Source organism: Melospiza melodia, chromosome 3, assembly GCF_035770615.1.
Source record: "Melospiza melodia melodia isolate bMelMel2 chromosome 3, bMelMel2.pri, whole genome shotgun sequence".
Taxonomy (NCBI): Eukaryota; Metazoa; Chordata; class Aves; order Passeriformes; family Passerellidae; genus Melospiza; species Melospiza melodia.
The window spans coordinates 42753250-42774599 of NC_086196.1; the positions used below are offsets into that span (position 1 = coordinate 42753250).

General features: G+C 37.5%; 1 long non-coding RNA gene across 1 annotated transcript in view; it reads left to right on the top strand.

The window, feature by feature from the left end:
- Positions 1 to 1306: 1306 nt before the first annotated feature.
- The window catches only part of LOC134416727 (uncharacterized), a 31018-nt gene continuing 10974 nt past the window's right edge, over positions 1307 to 21350 (top strand). Inside the window, exons 1-2 of the long non-coding RNA XR_010027348.1 lie at positions 1307 to 1351; positions 4199 to 4286. This is a non-coding gene — a long non-coding RNA (uncharacterized LOC134416727). The remainder of the gene's footprint in view (positions 1352 to 4198; positions 4287 to 21350) is intronic.

A 21350-nucleotide genomic window follows, 5' to 3' on the forward strand; every position in this document is an offset into this window, starting at 1 on the left:
GATCTGACTCCCAATTTTAGATAAACCTCTTGCCTACTAAATTTTAAACAGTTGTATGGGTTCAAGACATTGATTGCATAATCTCAGCTATTAAGTGAATAAGTGACTATTAAGATTTTCCCTTAATAAAGCTGAAGTCTTTTTTAATTCATTCAATACCTCCAGACCAATGTGAGTGGAATGATGGCTGGAAAATACAATGGGTGTCATATGTTGACTGCGTTGTGCAAGGTGGGGCTGTGACTTGGGTGATTGTTCACACTACAGGGTCAAGCATAAAGCTAAAGGATAAGCCTCATGCAAGGGCAGTGTTTTGTTTATGAGACCTCCTGATTCTGGTTGTAAGCAGTAAAAGTTGAACTGGTGATGCACCAGTAGGCCAAGTCAGTGGAGGTGAGGGTTTTCTGCGTGACTGAACCAGATCTTCTTAGACAGCGACGTGTTACATTACAGTGCCGTAATTCTTCAGGTGATGGGTCAAAAATGATTCGAAGGAAAGCAAAACAAAGAGCTACATTGTGCACAATCCCTTACTTCCTGTACTTGCAACAATACTAACAAAAGGGGGAGGGATATATAAGAATATTAAACATATATGAAAATTTCACCAAACTGCTCTTACAACAACTGCACATAGGATGGCCTTTGGTATTTTCTGAAAAGCTTTGGATGTTCCTGGATCCTTTAGAGAATGGAAAGAAGCCAGGAATTGAAAAGGCTGAGCAGGCAGTATAAATCAAAAGTGATTTATGATTTGATACAGGAAGTAACTCCTGAAGCAGTTCTCTGCTAGAGAGAAAGTGATTGTAAAGTGAATTACCACCTAGTTTTTGTTGTTTGTTCTAATTTATTCTGCTGTTGGTGGTTTTGCCCATTGACATTTTTTGATCTACTTGTGGTACAAATATTTCTGTATGCTGGAATCCAGAATTCAGTTTGATTTCTTAGCCACAGGATTTCTTGAAGTAAGCAGCGCCCTTTTGTGACAGACCCCAGGAGACAACTCAGTAACATGACTTAAAAAGACGTTTATTCCTTCACACATCTTGTTTAGTCACTTAAAGATAACATGATGTGACATTTCAGTATTTATAGCTTTCCTCTTTCCCTTTGTGTCCCTGTGTATTAATTAAAGGTACATTAATTAACTCAGAAATTTTTTCATACTGCTATAGTGATGTACTTCCTTGAACCAGCTCCAACTAGTAAAAAATAAGAATCTGAAAAACTTTTTTTGAAGTCTAACAGTTTCTGGATTTAATTGTCTGTAGTGCTCAAGCTGAGTGGAAAATCACCAAGAGAATATCAGGAAAATGACACATTATAGAAGGCAAAGGCAGCCTCTGTTAAGGTAAGTAAAATCTCCTTTCCTCTTCATGTGCTTTCTGAGTGATAAAAACCTTGTCCAGCTTCCCAAATTATTCTCTCAGTTTCCATAAGAGATCCTTCCCACCACTTCTCCCTACAAGCCTCATCTGTTTTATATGTCAGAAGAGCATTGCTGCAAGTACAGAATTCAAAGTTGATTTGGCATCATTAGCCCAAATGACAATTTACTTTTACTTGGGATATTCTGGAGGAGAAAGGACAGATATTTTGCAGTAGGTTTTCAGGTTATTACAAACATTTTTATATTATGATTCCTTTCTTGTATCAATTGAAAAATTAATTTTTGAGAAACAACTTCTTCTTTTCCTTTGCTTCTATTTCTTTTGAAAGATTTTTTTTTCGTGCAATTCTTATCTAATGGTTAGGATACATTGTATGATGGAAAACCAGCTTGAGGATCTATGTAATCAAACCAAAGACTTTAAAGTACTATGCTGTTGAGGAAAGGAAGGAATTTGTTGGGAAAAAGCTATCCTCTGGTTAAATATTAGGCTTTATGAACAAATTCTTTTTAAGTCTTGTAGTCGCTACAGAAAGACAGAGAAGGTAATGTTGGGGAGATTTATTTTTTAAATTAGAAAATAAATCTCTCCTGAGAAAAAGTACCTGCAAGTATTTGATTTTTTTTAGAAGCCCAAAAAGGAGAATGACACACTGGTGAATTGCAAGAATAGTCTTGATGGTCAGATTATACCAAATTATTTAAATTCTAAAAAATAGCACAGTGATAGAGACAAGAATATTCATGTGCTCTGTATTTGAAAATAGATACTCTATGATTCTATGATAAGTCACCCCATTTCTATAAATAGGAGTATTTTAAATGAAGTATGTGTCATCAATGCCAAATTAAATGTTATTATCTTCTAACATCTGGGGCTGGCAGAATTCCCTTTTTTTCAGTTAGCAAATAGCTCATGTAGCATTTTTCATTCTGCACATGATTTTATTTCTAGGCATCCATTGGGTAGTATGGGTAAGTCATTCATCAAATGTTTATTTTAACAGTTTTACAAACATTATATATGATGCTTTTTCTTTTCCATAATTTGACTGAAACCTAGAAATAAAATAAACAAACAAATGAAAAATATTACTAAGACAACATGTTAATTAGCTACAGCCCTTATCTGAACTGTAAAAAATGCTATAACTCTAATCTTTTGTTAGTAAAGGCATTTAGCACAACCTGAAGGGAAAAATAACTAATGGAAGCCATTTATAGTACACACCATTAAATTCCTTGGGACTTGCCACTCTTCATGTATGGAAATATAGAAAAATGTTTAGATGTATGGCATGAGTTGTGCTAATTCTAACCCTGTTTCTTAATGGGTTCAGTTCCATTGATGGATTTCCAAAGTTAAGCCCTCTACTTTACTTCCCCATTTTTAGTTTGTGCAAGAAGAAGTTTGCTCAAATGATAACTCTGCCACTAGATATTTTTTCCTTTCCCTGAATATGTGATACGGAAGGAGCAGAACTCAAGATTTTTGAAATGAAGCTGGCATGAAAGTAATTTCATCCTGAGAGAAACAGGAGAAATACAAAGAATGAAAATGGTGAAGAGGGGAAAAAAGGGTTTGTAGGAAGAAGCTGAACACTTGCTAGCAATGTTGTGTTCTCCTGCAGTGGGTAGGAGGCCAGCTGACCAACTGGCTTAGAGCACGGCTATCCTGTGATTATCCGAGGTACCAGACATGCTCTTGTACCATCATGTGCCTAACAGTGCTCCACCTGCTAAACCCTAGTCTGTGTGCTCCTGGAATGTTTAGTGCAACATCAAATAGAAGTGAGCAGCTGCTTAACAGTTCCAAACCATCCTAAAATAAAATTTGAATTGGATTGAGATGGATGGGCTTGATGACTGTAAGATTAGAAGAGTGATTGATAAAGAATCATTTTAAAATCTTGTTTCCCTATTTTTCAAGAAAAAAAAATAGCCAGGAAGGGTGAGAAATCCACAAAGGAAACCCCTGGAATGTACTTGAAGCCTTGATATTTCATCTGAATAGTGTAAGAGACATGAACTCTTACTGAAACTTGCAGGTCAGGTAGATCTTCACTGAAGAGAGCAGCAGTAACAGGCACTGGGTAAGGGTGTGTGGGGTACTGAAGCCTCTGCAAACAGCCATCATAGAAAATAGGCTCTCACCACCTGTCCTTAGGTATTTGTGTTAGCGTTGGTTGCTGGATATAAGAGGTTTTTTTGCAGCTGTCTCGTTAATGCCATGGTTGATGTTAGCTCTGTGGGAGCCAGAATTATTGCCTGAGGTACTTTTAGTCTCATATGCTCTGTGACCTTCACTCTGTGAGCTTCATCCTCGCCAGTGCCAACCTTTTTCAGGGATTTACAAGCTTCCTATTTGTCATTGTTTGAACATTTCCAGTCATTTAGAGGAAGAGGGCAAAGAGCAGAATGGTTGAGGCTGTTGCTTGGACACAAATGGCTGTTTTCTGGATGCTGATAGGTCTTCTAAGGACAAATTTGCTTACTGCAGAAGAGTAAACCCTAGGATTCTCACAATTTTTTATTCATTAGCAAAAATACCAACAAAAAAACCAAACCAAAACAAAAAAAATCACCCCAAAAACAAAACAAAAAAACCCCAAGACATACATCAGTTAAGCTATTCCAGCAATCATGCAAAGGCTGAGACAGAGAGAGACACCAGGTGAATAATATTGTTATTTCTTTATATATACAGTTTGGGTAAGGCAGCAAAAAAAGCCCAAAACCACTTTTGAGCTTAACTGAAAAATAGTGCTGAGAACACCACCACTGCTTACCAACTATTTTGTGTTCCAGATAACAAGGCAAGAGGAAAAAGAGGAAACCAAATTTGGACAAGTGTGACCACACCACCAGCATTATGCTTGAGGAGCCTTGGACTTATGTGAGTTAAGGATTTTTCCACTCGCGTCTTCAAAGGATGGGAATCTGTTTGTGACTATGATGCCTAAAAAAGTTCTCTATTATTTGGGGGTCTACATGCAAGGGACTTATCTATGCTCCTGCTGTAGTCAATGGAGATCTTGCACTCAAGATAGTTGCCCTGACAGAGGTGCTGTGTACTTTTTGAGTTATCCTAGAGTTTCCAAGACAGTCACATAGATATGATGGATGAACTAGGGAAGACCAGAGTCCCTCTGCAAAGCTTAATGAAGGCTGGGAGGGGTGACCGGGATCTTCTGAAATGGCACTTTGTGTGTCTTTGTTCAAGCAGCTAGCCTCAGTCTTAGTTCTGAGCTTTAGAGAAACATGAATTTCTTGCTAAACTCCATTAACTCTATTGATATGTGCAACTCTGGAGTTTTGGATATCACAATGTAACTCAAAGAGTACTAGAGGTCCACATTTAGGCATCTGAGCTAAGCCCTACATCTCTATGAATTGTAAGGGGAGCTTGAACGTGAAGATGAATTTTAGTGTCCTATTCTTGAAAAAATGCCATCTAAAGTGCCCAGCCATTTCCATTTGCTAAGCTTTAGTCATTAGGAACCAGATGTTTTTCTGCAAAAGAAGAGAAAAGTGCAAAAGCCCTGATTCAGTAATCTCAGTTTTCCATGAAAAATATCAAGCAAATAAAATCCTAAAGCACATAGCTTGGCAGTAGTTGTCTAATTTGGTCAACTTTTAAAAGTTATATTGCTGTCCTGATCAAGACCTCTTGTTAGAAAGTTCTAGTACCAAGAATATAACCTCCATTTATATCCTGTATACACACCATAACTGTACTCTACAGACTTTATTGAGGTGTGGATAAATATCCCATCCCACAATTGCATTAGGAAAAGGAATTTCTATAGAATAGTTTGGCAGTAGTAGCTGCCTGTATGTCAAAGTGTTTGGCAGTACCTCACAGAACAAGTATGGAATTTTGGGCTTATGATTCACCCTTTTCCTTCAGCCATGCTTTTCAAGCTACTTAATCTCTTATATTTTTCTGCCTTTCTTCTCTGAGACTTTGTCCTTCTCTGTAATTTCTCTTCAGTGATAAATGCCTGAAATGCATGGTGGGAAACTTGAAGGGGAAAATGTTTAAGAAATGAGCAAGTCTGATTCTCTTCTCATTACCAGGTTGCCCTGATGTTATTTTATGTTCTGGTGATTATGGGAATCCATCTGATTTTATGTCTGTCTTGAAATTGAAATAGCAAAAAATAGGTGGTTCCTATGTTCCCATCCACAGGATGTTTGTTTAATTCTAACACTGAGCAAGTCAGATGTTTGTGGTAGTTTTATTTTCAAAGGCCCTCAAGTGACATGACCTCTTGCTGTCTCTACATGGAAGTTAGGAGTTTTGCCTGCTGAAGGGCCTTTTGGGGAGACACAATATTTCATAACGTGGAGGTAGCAGGCAGCCACATACACAACTGCATGTCAAAGAGCTGTATGAGTCTAAAAAGGAAGAGCAAAACATAAAATTTTTGGCCCTATTTTACTCTTCATTGTATTTCTTCCCTACCTCTTAATTTTCCAAAAGATCTAGCAACTTAGTCTGTGATCTTCACTGTAATTTGGTCATTCATCTTAGACATTTTTAGCCAACAGCTCATCAGCTTGAAGGATTTGGCTTGGTGAAAAGAATGATTTTGAAATTTTTTTGGAAAGCACTAAGATCCAAGTTATTTTTTTTCATTTTGCTCCAGTGCTGAAGCAATTTGCTGAAAGTTATGTGTACAAAATGTCCTGAGATAATGGGTGCCTTGCTAGATCAGGTGACATTTTTATGGCAGACAGCTCCAGTCTGTCAACAAAGAAAGTGCTCCAGTAATAATAACAAAGGAAGTTTGTCATCACTGTTGTGATTGTTCCACTACTTGAACAAAAAGGGTCACTATGCTGTTCCCCAAGGCTGTAGGATATCCATAATATTTTGAGGGGTTTTTTTACTGTTCCAATATACAGCTGGAAGAGAGAAAGGTGACAAGGTTGCAAGTTTGCTCCTTCTTTCTTATTCACTGCTGGGGTAAATACAATGACAAAAAATTCTGCATGCATGACTGGCAGAAATCTTTTTGCTAAGGAGACTGTGTTGTATGAGGGAAACAGCTGTTTCAGAAACCTCTCAACTTTTGTAATTCATGTTTTAGGACAATGGAGTACACAATGTAGCCATCTGTAACATAGCCTATATAGTATAACAGGATATAAAGCAATGTAGTTCTTGTTAGCCTAGGATGTTACATACTTTATGATAGGAAATAGAAAAAACTTCACATATAAGAGTAACTCAGATGCCTCACACAAAGCTGTAACAGTTCACTGTCATCAAGCAGTATTGCCTGTATTGCTTTATCTAAATAAACGTGTATTACCCTAGTCACTTCTGTAGGCAGGTGACTTTAGCAACTGGCATTCTGTTAGGATTTGAAGAATTTTCAAGGATTAAAGGAAAATTTTTATGAAGACACATAATTCCACACTCTCCTCAGTTTGTCTTTATCTTTGCTACACAGTGACCATCTGAGAGTGCTGTATTCCAAGCAAGCAATTGTGTGTTTACACAGAAGCTTTCTTTCATGTTAACATTTCATTTCCTTCCCCTTCACCAAGACTAAGGCAAGGCTCTCTTTTCTTCTTTTTTGCCACAATAGTGCACATCATAATGAAGTATAGCTATTCATGGGACACAATATAGTAATCAGTAGTAAATGACACCCTTTAAAATTACCATCCTTAATCACAATACCTAAAACAATGTGATAATTGCTGTCATGGGAACATGGGAAAAAATAGACTAGTCATTAAACAAATACTATAATCATTAATAACAAGTGGCATGTGAAATAACAATTTTCTACTAATCACTAGAGCTGTAGTGCAAACTGAAGATTCTCTTCCATAAAGTAAAACGGATGCTTACAGCTAGAAAGGCATAAACTTGCAGAAATATTTTGCCCATTATCAGGTTTTGTACTGCGTTTTCCACAACTATGCATTTCCCAATTTATATATTTGGGTTTCTACATGCAGCTATTATACAACTGCACCTGAATTTCTCCTTTGCCCTTTTGACCTCAAGTAAGCTTATCAAACTCAAATTTTGTGGGAAAAAAACATACATTCAGATGATGGTCTCTTGCATTGTCAAACTTTCCAATTTAGAAAAAGAAAACTCACATAGGGAAACAATATCATATTGGAAACAAAGTGTGCTAAGGCCACCTTTTTCATATTGCTCACTCATTGTTTAGTCTAAGAGGAGGAGAGCATTGGGCAGAGAGGAAAAGAAAAAAAAAGCTATACCAGCAAATTTGGCATTAGCTTAAAAGGGGTTCCTTTGATGGATAAAGCCAAGTTAATAAGAACTCTGGTAGCATTAGTGCCTTTTTTTTTGCCATGATAGAGATGCCCAACAGTAGTGTCACAAAGCTGAATATCTGAAGTCTTGTTATGAGTGCAGGTAGGGAGAGAATGAGGCAGAGCTGGGCAGCTGTGTCCATCTTCTAGCTGTCAACAGGTGTTTTTGAGGGTCTTACATCCCACAATTACCAGAAAATGATCCTTCCTTCCATGGGTAGTGAGGAAACTTGTCCTATCAGTCTAGCTGGCTACATTTTCTGAAGTAAGCAACTCTGGTTCTTCATTCATATCAGAGCACAAGCTTACATGGCTCTCCTGAGGACCACTGCTGCGATTTAGAGTCTGTGACTTTTAATTCTACATAGACCATGAGTCAAAGCATCACTTTGTGCCTCAAAAACTAGAAAATGGCCTTCAAATCTATCCTTTGTGTTTGTTTTCTCAATGAGAAAGAAGGTTTGCACAAGAAAAGTAGTCAGTAAAATTCTGATTTATACATTGCCAGTGTATTCTTGAAGAAAAGTAATAGTAATAGAGCCCCTGAAGTTCAGTTGAACTGGGAAATAAGTATTTTCATTTCTGGGATGCTATCATTAGTGTGTTTAAAGGCCCAAGGCTGGAGCCTTCTCACCACAAACTGTTCAAAGGCAGTGAGCTTATGTAAGACTGTAGGAAAAAGGGCTAGAAGGTCAGAAGTTTTGCCATTCAGCTCACTATTTGCAGCTTGGTTATTATCTTCAAATGTGCAAAGGAGCAAAGTAGACTTTTTGCATTTTATTTCCATCCAAGGGCAGGCAAGAAAGCAGGGAAGATTTTTGATCCCTTATTTGTCTCTCTACCTCTCTTTGTATTTTTCTGACAAGACTTGCATCCTTGGAAAACAGTCCAGTTGCGAACCAACCAACCACTAACATTTTCCTTCTTGTGTCTGTTCCAACACACATGGGCAGGCAAGGTGTGTTTCCCTCAGCTGCCTGCCCAGTCCCAGCTGTAGGGCCAGGCTGTGGGAGGCTGAGATGTCTGCAGGACCAGCACCTCTGCAGACTCCTGACATGCTCTCACCCATTCCATGATTGAGAGAAAGATGAAGGAGGCAGTGATGACTTTTTTTTTGTGTGTTTCTCAAATTCTTTCCAGTAGGTGATGCTCGCTCATTAAAACTATCCCAAGGAGCACTGAGTCAATTCATTTCTCCAAAATAATTTGGAGAGAGATGCCATTAGCTTTTTGGGAACTTACCCAAGTGGGCAGGCACAGGCAGGAAATGACCAAGGGAAGGTTTATGACTGGTGTGAATATTTCTGTTATTTTCACGAGTTAGTTATGACCCTGAGTGCCATGAAACAGTGATGGAGGGTCACTTTTGAAGTGAAAATGCTTTCCTCCCATTCTGTCTCATTAATTGACTTCACCAGGAAAAATAGATTTTTGCTCAAATATGCCAAAAATTAAATCCTGGGGGTTTTTCCCATTTTTTTTTCTGTTAAAACAAACCAAGGAAAACTCTCAAAAGATGAATAAAAATACCCCATACAAAATACTTACTAACATGTTATGCAAATGGCATGTTAACTTATGTGTGTCCAAGTAATCTTCATGAACTATGAACAAGTCTTCATTTGCTTTCAGTTATTTCTAGTTCTCCTTTTTAGTGCTGATTTCCAAGTTCTAGCAAGCCAGATAGCTACCTCTAATCTTTATAGCAATGGCTTCTAAAATATTCAAAATGAGTAATTTATTTTTAATGATCTGTAGCTCTGAAACAGTTTAGGCAATGTGCTTTATACTCACCAGAAAAATCCTCCTTGGTCCCCAAGGAAAACTTGCATTTTTTCAGGCTAAGCCAATTTTGATAACGAAGATGTTTATTAAAAAGAGAGAATTACAGAGAAGCAGACAGAGCAGGGCAACTAGTGTTAAAAGCTGTGACTGAAAAGGTCCCTGGGGACATTTTAAAACAGAATACATTGAGGCTGCTTTTTAATTGATTTGAAACCTCTCTGATCATTTTTACCTAGGAAAGATTGGTAGGAAACATTCTGAAACAAGAATTTCCTTCATCATTTACAAATGAGCACGCTGTGTTCATATATAGGTGAAGTACTCAGAATGAAAGCTGTTTGAGAACTAATAGGAAGTATTGTCGGGTGCATTTACCTTACAGAAACTCTTCTTATAAAAGAGGTTGCATCCCATGATGTCTTTGAGCAAGATTTTGCAAAAACAATTTTTGAAGGCTCAATAAGATGCAAGTAACATCACACAGGAAAGGCATTTATTGATCATTCAGTCCCTGAGTAGAGGCCTATTTAGCTTGTCTCCAAAAGATGTGCCAATCCTTCCTTCAGTTTTACAGTCTATGTTGCTTATATAACATTTATCTTTTCCACTGAGACAAATCACTGGACTTTATCCTTGATGCCTCTACTTGGTTTCAGTGAAGTACACACACTGCCATATATGCTTATGCTTTGCAAGCCAGATCAATCTTTCTTTCAGTTTATGATGATTATGATTATTAATTTTTCCACTATCTCACAGTGTTTCAGTGCTTGAAAACCATTCTGCTCTCTCTTAGCTGCATGGTTGCAGCCCTTTGGCCTCATCACGGTTTCAGGAGCAGAGGTGCTCTCTGGCTGGGGTCTGGTACACAGAACTGATTTGTTCCTGTCCTTGCAGAAGGATTGCATTTACTGATGCATAAAATGTCATTTTCTAACTGCACCCTAAGACTTCTTCAATATTCTCATCATTAATTAGGAAATCTGAGTTGATTGTGTGATGAGAGGTCACATTTAATTTGATGTACTTAATTTGGTACATTACTGATTCTATATAATTTTTCCTGCTGCTACAACTTCATACTAAATGATACCGCTTGTCATTTCCTCAAACCTCAGAAGGTGTTGCTAAATTCTCTGTCCTTCTGTAGCAGATTAATTTAATTCCATGTGGTAATTTGTGGTAAGCTTCCCTTCTTTCGCTAGACTGGAAGATATTTTCAAAACAAAGAACCTGCAATTCCTCTCATTTTGGAATATAAGCATAATGAAAATAAACTCAGGGAAGCTGCGTCCCCATTTTTTCCTTCACAGTAGACTTTTGTGTCAGTGCAAGTGGCCAAGATCACCAAGCTAAGGCACAGGGCTAAGGCACAGAATGGGATTACAAAGGCAGCTCTCTTACCATTCCAAACAATTCAGACTGGCAGTGCAAGAGTTCTGTAGGATACATGCAGATTATATACATATTTTTTAATTTTTTTTTTTTTCATTCTATTCCTCTCCCACATTGATTTCACTGTCTCTAGCAGTTTTGGTACATACATCCTGTAAACTATGAATAGAAATGCTGTGTTGTGAGATTCTGTTTCCTTGAAGTTATAAGTAAATCATGCTAATTTATTGTACAGAGAATGAAACAAGTCTTGGGATATTTAGACAAATTCGAAGTGAAGAAGTTACAGTATCTCACCACCTGTTTGGCTTTTCAAAATCTTTTCATTTCAACATTCACAGAGATAGCAATACTCTTCTACTATTCATCAACTGAATAAAGAATTAAGTGCCAGCAGTGCAAAACATACTTACGTAAGCATTATAAAAAATAAGCTTTTTATTTTTATTTTACTGTTGAGATGACAGTAATAATAGATGTGAAAAACAAGTGGGAAGTGACTCAGAAAATCTCCATGTAAATTTTATTTATGAAGATGTTAATATTTTCACTAAATAGATGGAAGAAAAACACAGTAAAATTCCAAATATAATTAAAATGCTCAACAATTTCAAGACAAAGCACTTTTCTTTAGAAGAAAAGAAACCTTCTGTGAAATTCTTTTGTCAGAAGACTGGTAATCTGAAATTTTAAATTAAAAAAAATCTTCTCACATTTCTTTTTTGTTTTTTTTTTTTTTCAGTTGAAGACAGGATTTCACTTTCAGAAGAATTTGATACATACTAAAAAAATAATTTAAAATTACTTCCAGTTTTTTTTTCTGCCTAAAGAAAATGTGTGATTGTATTCCCCTAAGTACTACATCTCTCTAATGTATCTAAACTATTATTTTCCAGCTGCTCTCTGAGGGCAACTGAAAATGCTGTAGAAGACAAATGTTTCTAAATTAGCTAGTTGGAGCACTTTAGGCTCAGAAAGAATAGTTTTTTTCCTTGGCTGAGGAACATAGAAAATCTTTTAATTATTAGAATGAAAAACATGCAGCTGTGGTCTCTTGGGTGCAAGAGAATGTATTTATTTCCTCTTGGAGCGAAAATGATTGTATCATTGGATCTGTGTCATTTACACCTAGAGGGAATAGAGGAAACATGAATAGCCCATCAAAACTGTCAAAATATGAATGACATTAGTTACAATTGAGAACCAGAAGCAGATGAATTTTACCAACACTAAGACCTAGAATGGGATATGAAAAAATAACATAATCATGCACAGAGAGAGAGCTGGCATAGATGGGCAGGCATCTCTCTTCACTGTATGAGAGTCTTTCCTCTTTACAGGGGGTGTGCCTGTGTCCACTGCTGCCCTTCTCAGCTTTGCCTGCTGTCATTTCGCCCATCTGCATCCTCAAATTTACTGGTCTGTAATTCGTGGATTCCTTCTGAGCCCCCTCTTTAAAAATTGTCAAATGTGGCACATTCCATCCTTTCAGCTCCGAGGTTAACTGAAATGATACACCATGCACAGCAATTAGTTTAGCAGTCATAGATTTTCATTTCCTCAGACTTTGGGTAAAAAACCCCAGATGTTAGCACAGCTGCAAGCTATTTTCCCTCTCTCCATTGCTGTCAATTTACCTTACTTTTTCTAAAAACTGGTCATCTATCACCCCATCATCATTTTGGTAGACCACTGGCAATTGCATTTTGTTTTCCTTTTTCCGGATTCAAAACATATCCATCAGTCAAACTGTGGAACATGTAACTTACTTTCAGCTTTCCCTGTTCAGATGCTACTTTTGCTTTCCTAAGTCTCACTTAGGATTCCTCTATTTAAATATACTGATGTTGAAGAACAGGGGAATGGCATCCTTTCCATTGTGGTCTTTTTTAATAGTTGTAAGATATATATTGTGAAAGACAACATAAAACTAAATGTCCTGGGAGCATTTTTCCAATTTGACTACTGCTTCTTAATGTTCTTCTAACCAGCTTTTTCAGCCTTACCTAGCTCTAGTTTCTGAAGTTAAGTGCTCCCATGGTGGATATTTTTGTTGTAGCTGCTCTTTTCAGGACACTACCTGCAGATACCTTCAGCTCTGTGTCACTGCAAGCAGGTTTTGGAAAGGTTTGATCTCTCACATCATGTCAGTACAAAAACGTGATGTTGCCAAGAGCAGGGGACCAACAGCAGTATGAACTTCTCTGTGATGAAGGAGACAGTCAGAGCCTAGAGCTAAGTAAATGTACTTCCAGATTGCTTTAGACATGCAGAAAAAATATACTGCATGACAGTAGCATAATGGGACACTTGCTGGTCATATGTCAGTGTCCCACAGTTGCACATGAAAAAAATTTGCTTTTTTGCAGAGCTATCTGTTGCAACACACAGATGCTACAGTTCCATTTTACATCAGGCTGTTGATGTTTACCAAACACAATAAAAGACTGCCTAATTCTATAGTAATAATTAATCACTGAGTAGTTATACAAATTTAAAAGCTTATCATACCAAAACAGACATTGTCTTAAATGGGACAGTTGCTTTAAGAAATTGAAGAATTTAGCACATATGATTTACATAGCCAAAGAGGATTTAAGTGATAAAAATACTCTTTTATCAGTGAATAAAAAAATCACAGAAGTGATTTTAACATGAGCCTCAGGTACTTCAGCATCTGCATGGCAGACACCTAAGGCTGTGTTACGTGAGGATGTGCCACAGGCCAGCTGACCCTGCTGGCATCGAGCTGTGGTCCTCAGCAGCTGTGAGCAATTGTGTGCACGACAGCGACAGGAAATTAATGATAAAGAAATTAAATGGATTTAATCTTCAACAGTGCTTACAGGTGAAAATGTGTGTAATTTTCTATTTCACTCTCTTCAGATAATTCTGAGAATATTATAATGCTGTGCATGATAGCAGCTGTATATGAGTTTTTAAGTTGTGTTAGGACTAATATGAAAATTTCATTAGTTTCAAAATTTACATTTTGGGGGGGGGTTTCCTTTCAATGAGAAGAATTGTAGGAAACAGTAAGTCTTCATGGCAGCTTTTATTTCATAAAAGTGACTTCAGATCACATTTTCCAAGGAAATAGTGTAACCTCACCTTAAAAACATGAGCGATCCCTCTTGAGAAAAATATAGTGAGGAGACAACTCACTCCATAAATGAAGGCTTTGAGGATGCAGGCTAGACCTGTACAGAGGACAACAGTCCAGGCTTTTGATCATATATTTTGTCATTCCTATTTTGTTGATACTTCCCTGATATGACACAAGAAAGCAAAAACACAAGTGCAGGTTGCCTATTTTATGTTGTCTCTGTAGAAAGCTGTACCATATCCCTGCTTCAGTTCTCTGGGATATTTCCATCTGAGTGGAAGATCTTGGCACCTCTGTTCAATAGCTAACTTACTAAATTAAGAGAGAGCTGCCTCTTGTTTACTGACCTCTGCAAGCAAGAATGTGCTTGTATTGTCATCCACCTGGTCTGACTGAATACCAAGCCAGTGCTCTAAGACATTTGGAAAAATGTATCAATTTTTTTGTCCTTTCTAGTTATTTTCTTTCTGCAGAATTCTCTATACCTGCTGAGGACATAGGACACAAACAAGTGAGCATCAGGAAAGTAGCTATTTCTGTTTGAGAAGGAAGAATAAAATTATTATGAAAAAATCTTTTCATCTGAGTTTTCTAGGCCAGTTTTTCAGACCTAGAAAATTTAGAAATATTGTGTGCTAAAGAAAATTTTTCACTAAGACTTCCCAAGGTTTTAGAGTGAGAATATTTCAGTTATTTTGTAGTTAATTAGGAGTGATATTAATGCTCATGGTGATAAAATGTGATTAAATAATTTTGAAGTCAGGTACTCAGTTAAAATATGCAGAATGTGAAGAATGATAAATGCTATTTGCTAGGCAGGATTAAAGAAATAACTAAGTTTGTGACAATGACCCCCAAGGGCTTGAGATGTGTCTAACCTATTTATAACCTTTTCTTCTCCTCTTAAGAAGCAAGTCTTTACTGGAAAAATAATGTAATGAAATTCAGCCTGATGTGGAGAGGTTAGTTTCAGGGACTCTTGTCCCTGCTGGCAAGTGACTCAGATGATAAATTGCCAGTACAAATCATCAGACTGATGCCTGGCAAGAACTGAAGCTAACCTTTGTCGGTACGTTTTAATTAAAAGGAAATTTTTTTTTTTTATTTCTAAGGGAGAGTGTTGCAGAAAAAATCAGCAGAAGGCCTGAGGAAAGGAAGAAAATGGTCTAAAAGACTCCTTTGCCTCTCAGCCAAAACCAAGTCCTAATGGTAATGATGCTGGGAATGGGAGAGAAGAAATGACCCTGATCATGGTAACACAAGCTTCCAGGTAGCTTGCACATATCATTCCCCAGATTTTTGTGCACTTGTTGTAAAATTGACAAGGATCAATTCCACTGCCTTGTATTATAACAGGATGAGGGGCCCAGTCCGATAAAACTTGAGAAAGAAATATTTTTAGTTTAAAGGCCTGAATTGAATTCAGACTAGGAAGTGCATGAACTTCTTGGGCTCAAGCCAAGGGTTTCCATCCAGCAAAATGGAATCCATATCAAAGGAAGCTGGAAGCTTTCCAGAGCTACAGGGAAATCCTACAGTCTGTTGAAACAGAAATGTTTTGTAAAGATCTCAGCTTTGAGAAACTCTGGTGGAGACACAACCAAAGACCTCTGCCAGATTTCCCGAGGTCTGCTCTGCTGAGTGAGCCTCCAAGGTCTACAGCAGCAGGTCTTCCTGCAAGAAGCACAAATGTGAAGAAAATAAAAGTTTCAAAAAAAATATTTTCTCTGAAGGTATGGAAAACTTCGCAGTCAGGTTGCACTTTTGGGAATATCGTTTGCTTGTAAGTGGGATAAAATTTCTGAGTTCCCAAATCAGTATTCACACATACAGAAAGTCCTGTCTTAGTCAATAAAAACCCAGCTGAAGAACTGTAACTGGGCAAAATAGTAGCAAAGAGGGTCCCAACTCTGTTGCTAATAAATAAAAAATGCCCTAAATGGTTACCATAAGGATATGGTCTATCCAGGGTTCTGTGAAACTGAAAAAAAAAGTAAAAAGATTAAACTGTCCAGATGTAATTCAGGCAGGTCTCTTGAGACAGCAAAACAGCAAATATTCAGTAAGGTTAAACTTTCAGTGCTGTTCATATTCCAGTGCTTCCCTGTTTATGCAGGCTGTCTAACCTTCTGCAGCACATAACCCATCACATTCCAGGACAAACCATCAATGTGTGAGGCTACATCAGCCTGTCAGTCTCTTTTCAAATAAAAATAAAAATAAAAATAAAAATGCAATCCTTTAGTAGTGCTTCAGCCAATTTCTTCAGGCACTGGGCGATTAAAAAACAGTTCTGGGTGAGATGGGTGCTTATTTTTGTTGCTGTTTTTTTTCTTATTTTTTATTGCTGCTGTTGAGTGCAGAGATGAGCATAAAGAGCTATGATGAATGTTGACTGATCAAGGGAATAAGTTGAGTATGCATTTACTTTCTCTGATTAGGCTGAGTCGACTCATTTTTTCATGAGTTTATTATTAGAAGGTGTGATTAGATTAGAATCTAGTTAGAATAATTAATTTCATTTTTATCAACTTATTTCAATTAATTATTTTGTTTTATTGTATTATTCAAGCTTATATATGGAAAGATAGTATTTCTCTGTAACTTTGTTAAGTATATTACATGATTTTTTCCTAAAAGATCTCAAAATATCACTAATATTAAATTTTCTATCTTTTCCTTTTGTTCTGTCCATTTTCCAATAAGTCCTTTTACTCAATTGGTGCTTAAAAGGAGTGAGAATTTTACCTCAAATATGTGCATTAAGAAAGCCTTTCATCTCTAATATGATTTATTTAAAATATATAATTAATTCTCAAAGAGGACTTTCAACCTTTCTTTGTCGCTGTTCTTTTTAAAATATTGTGAAGATCAATCTTGCATCCTTTCAAAGCCAGAACTTGAAAGTCATAGGAAAGATATTAGTATGTTTTCAAAGTAAAAGATCATATTCACACCAAACTGGTAATTCATCCTGTAATGAACTCAAGCCTTTGTCAAAAGCAAAATGGGAGATATTTCTATATGAAGATATCTCTAGACTAAATGCTGACATTCAGGGTGGGGGGTTGACTGAAAGAAGAAATATTGACCTTCAGGACAGCTTATTCCTGCTAGCAAGGAGACTATATCTGGGAACAGAAGCCATCAGAGTGACCTTTGGGAGATGTCAGGAGCCAGAGTGCTCTCACCAGCCCTATTGGAATTAAATCCCTGAGAAGACTCTGACTTGGCCATGAAGGTTGTAACATGATGCTTATATGTTCAGGGCATCCATCCTCTTTGATGATCTTCAAAGCTACAAAGGGGTCCCTTTTAGAGACCCTGTGTGACAGCTAATGTGTGACAGCAACTTCTGTCAGCTTTCACCATTTAATGATATCCAAGTGAGAATCAGCGACAGAAACCACATGAAGAAATAAGTTTAAAATGATTAGATAAAAATTCCTGTAATGCTAGAGATATATAATAACCCCCCCTATGAGTGTATTGAAGAATCAAATTGTGTCTCTATGCTATGCAAATGTGCCATTTACCTCTCTTCCTCTGAAAGGTTTCAGGAGCTTCACCCAATCTACACTGGCTGTTGGAGGAAATTCTTTAGGAATGAGCCAACACAGTCTCCTCTTCATAGTTGTTTCTACTCTTGTTTCCAGCAGCACTGTTGTTTCACAGTAGGCCCAGGCTTGGCCACTTCTGTGCAACCCTGCTCTAGTTTCACAAGGATGAAATGCAGCAGCTTGCTGGGGCTTAACATCAGGTACTCTAAAATCTTTGTGAGGAGATTGGAGGCTGTAGCTTCTCATTACCTCCATTACTTCCATAACCTCCTAACTAAAGGGCTAATGCTGTCCCTGCCTGGTCTGAGAGGGAGGGATCCTCTTGTCCAGGCAGGGCACCTGACTGGAATATCCTGTGGCACATTTCTGGCTGTGGCACATTTTTATCTTTTCAAAGGAAGACACAGTACAAAGTAGACAGTGGGTGCTGATACAGAGGCACTCCTCCCCCAGTTTGTGTCCAATGAAATTAATGTTCTGAAGGGCAGAAGTGCACCCATACCAAAAATTTAAAATTATTCATAGAGCATCCAGGGGAGATTCCTATTGTCAGTGGTGGAATAAATATCTATGACAGAGGCATATCTTTGTAGAAAATAAGATACTGCTTCAGGACCAAAGATGCCAAATGTCACATCACAGAACTGGTCTCTTTCATGTCCTTGGCCATGGACATTGTGCGTGACATCAATGGCATAAGTGGTTTCTGGTGAGGTACCCCCCAATTTTTCAAGTGCCCTAAGGGGCATTTCTGAGAGCAGATCAAGTGAACATGCTGACAGCTGACTTCAGTGTGAGTACATTTCATACCAAGAAAGAATGGAAAAAACAAAAAAAAAGAAAGAAAAAGTTAAGTGCTCTGGAAGATTAAGGCTGGGCTTGCAAACTTAAAGGGCACTTCCAATAATTTGGGGAGTTTAAAATCCATGTCTCTGCATTTCAGTTACTTGGCTAAGGAATGGGGTGACTCACGCTGCCTAATTTCACAAGAGAAACTCATCCATATTTATAAAGCACTTCAGACAGTTTCATGTGGAAGGTCCTGATGATGAAGTTTGCCAGTCTCCCCTGATGCTGGCCCAAGCAGAGAAAGATAACTTGCTGTTCGTGTCAGATACTCTGCCAGGTGCAGAGACACAGGTCTGTGAAGGAGATCTGATGTGTCCTACCTTGCTGATGACATACACAGGTGTCAGTATGATGCAATGTGATAACAGTTTTGTTTTTTCTCACAATTTTCAATCTGGAAAAATGTGTACAAGAAATGCATTGCTAAGTGGTTTTTAATTTAAAAAAAAATTTGCAAGCTATGTAGAATTAGAAATAAATTTTCTGATACAAGTAGATAGAATAATTTGAATGGATTAATATTAAATAGAATTAGTGTAAATTTCTTTATGGCTCCTTTACCTACCTGTAGAATAGATATGATGCCTACTCTCACAAACATAATATTTATCTGTGATTGTGATGCATTTTAAACAGCCTGTTTAAACTGCAAAAGGCGTCCATACTGAAATTAATAATTTCTCCAGTCAGTCTAGACTTAACTGATGTATGGAGAATAAGTCCAGAGGCTATACTATGAATAGCAATGATATGTACAGACTAACTCCTTGCTCATTGAATGAGACAGGAAACAATAAAATATGGTAATTTAATTAAAGCTACATCAGAGTGCAAATGCACAAGGGATGAAGAGTCCTGCATAGCCTAGCTTAACTCCTAAACTTCCTCCTTCTGGTTTTGCAAGCTGAATATTCTTCTAACATTTATTGGGGGTGGGGGGGGTTATTGTGGTTTTTTTGGGTGTTTTTTTGTTTTTTTTTCTTGTTTTTGTTTGGTCTTTTTTTTTTGTTTTTGTTTTTGTTTCTTTTGGGGTTTTTTTTGTTCATGTCATTACTACTTACTGAACCTCAGTTCATGTTTTATGCTTGTCTGATGGTCCCCAACAGCAATCCCTGTCGCTTGCAGTTCCATTTATTTACTATCTAAAGTGGTGAATCCAGAGAAAGAAGAGGTACGACAATGTCCACAGCATCCCAACTCTTCCTGGGCCTGAGAAATGTGGTAAATATTCCTGTAGATAATTCAACCAAGGGAAATACAGGATAGTTAATATAGTTGTACTCAACATTGCAGCAACAGAACTGGAGCACTCCCACTTGTGTGAATATAGCTTACCTGACAGGAGGTTTCTTTTTTAAATAGACTGTCAACAAAAGCCAGTGATTTTGCTCTCCAGTGCCATTTAGTCTTGACAACACTAGTGAATTGATGGGCATGATTTCTCACTGTAAAAAAGCAAGCAAAGACAAAAGGCCAAAACTCCAAAAAAACCCAACTCCAAAAAGAAGAGCTAGATCACAATGATAGTTGATGATAAAAAGGAATACTGTGTGCGCCTTGGTGTCTTTTCTTCAGATCAGAAATTTATCCAAACCATGGAAATAAAATAATCAGGCCTTATTTGAATTAGTGCTTTCACTAAAGTTTACACTTATAAATACAAAGTCCTTGGGGCTAGAATTAATCTTTCTTGCCTTGAAGAAATTCAGCTATGTCTGTGGCTGACTATGTCTATGCTAAGCATATCCAGTGGTTTAATGGGAGCATGAAATATAACCAGTTTATTTGGGGAAAGGTAAGAAATGGAGCAGTGAGGAAGAACTCAAACCCTAGAAACTAGAAATAATGTAGCAAGATGACAGTGGTCAGAGAAAAAGGGGAAGAACAATAAAGAGAACAAGCCATCTCCTCTGTGTGTTACCTGGAGACTGCTCAGGGGTGTTGCCTTCAGAAACAGCAGACAAGGCAGGTGAACAAATGAGCAGAAGTTTTCCTTCATTTTGCAAATAAGCTACCAAACAACTCTTGTCAGAGGCTCCAGAGTGACCCACCATAGTGGTGGGCTGGCAGAAAGAAGCTGAGTGTGCTCTTCTCTGCTGGCATTGACCTCTGTGTGAGTGTGAGGAGTCATATCAGACTGCGGGCACATCATTGTCACCGTGCTGATGGCAGAGCTTCTCTAAAGGGTACAGCCCTCCTCTAGTGCCTTTTCTTATCCTCCTGCTGAAGTGGCCACTCCTGGGGCATCCCTTGGGCTTTAGCTTTTGTCCACAGCAGCAGTACCTTTGTAGATCAGGGTCTAAGGTCCAAGACGTTTGCTGGGAAGCTTCATCTCTGAGCTTTTCTGTGATGTATTTTTTTGTGTTAAAAGGCAATTTCTGTAAGAGACAGCATTTATTGCATATATTTGACAAATTATAGGTCCCACTGGACCCTATCTGTCTCCTTGAAATCTGATTCAAATAAAAATCCAGACATTTTTAGAACTTAAGGCAAAGAATTTCTATTTATTTGCAGAGGGTCCATGGTATATTATAACTTTGGTCACTGGTTAATCACATATCACTTTAAATGCTTGTGAAAATTAAAAAAGAAAAAAGAAAAAAGAAAAAAAGAAAGGTCTGCTTGTGACTAAATGGGATTTATCCATTTATCCATAGGTATTAAAAATAGTTAATTATTTTTACCATCAAAGATTAAGTTACCTTTGGAACAAAAATTTACACCTTTAAAATCCCAATAGCTCTTGTAAAAACCTGATAAAACTTGAGGTAAGATTACCAGTACTAATCCTGTAGAACATTGATGTTCTTAAATACCATAAGGGCGTGGAGAAAAAGGAAAATTCAAGAGTATTTGAATATCTCTCAGAAAGCAAGGTTCCCTATGGGTCTGTGCCTTGGCAACCTGCCAAATACAGAATCCAATTGCAAGTTTTGCTCCTACCCCTCAGTGGGAC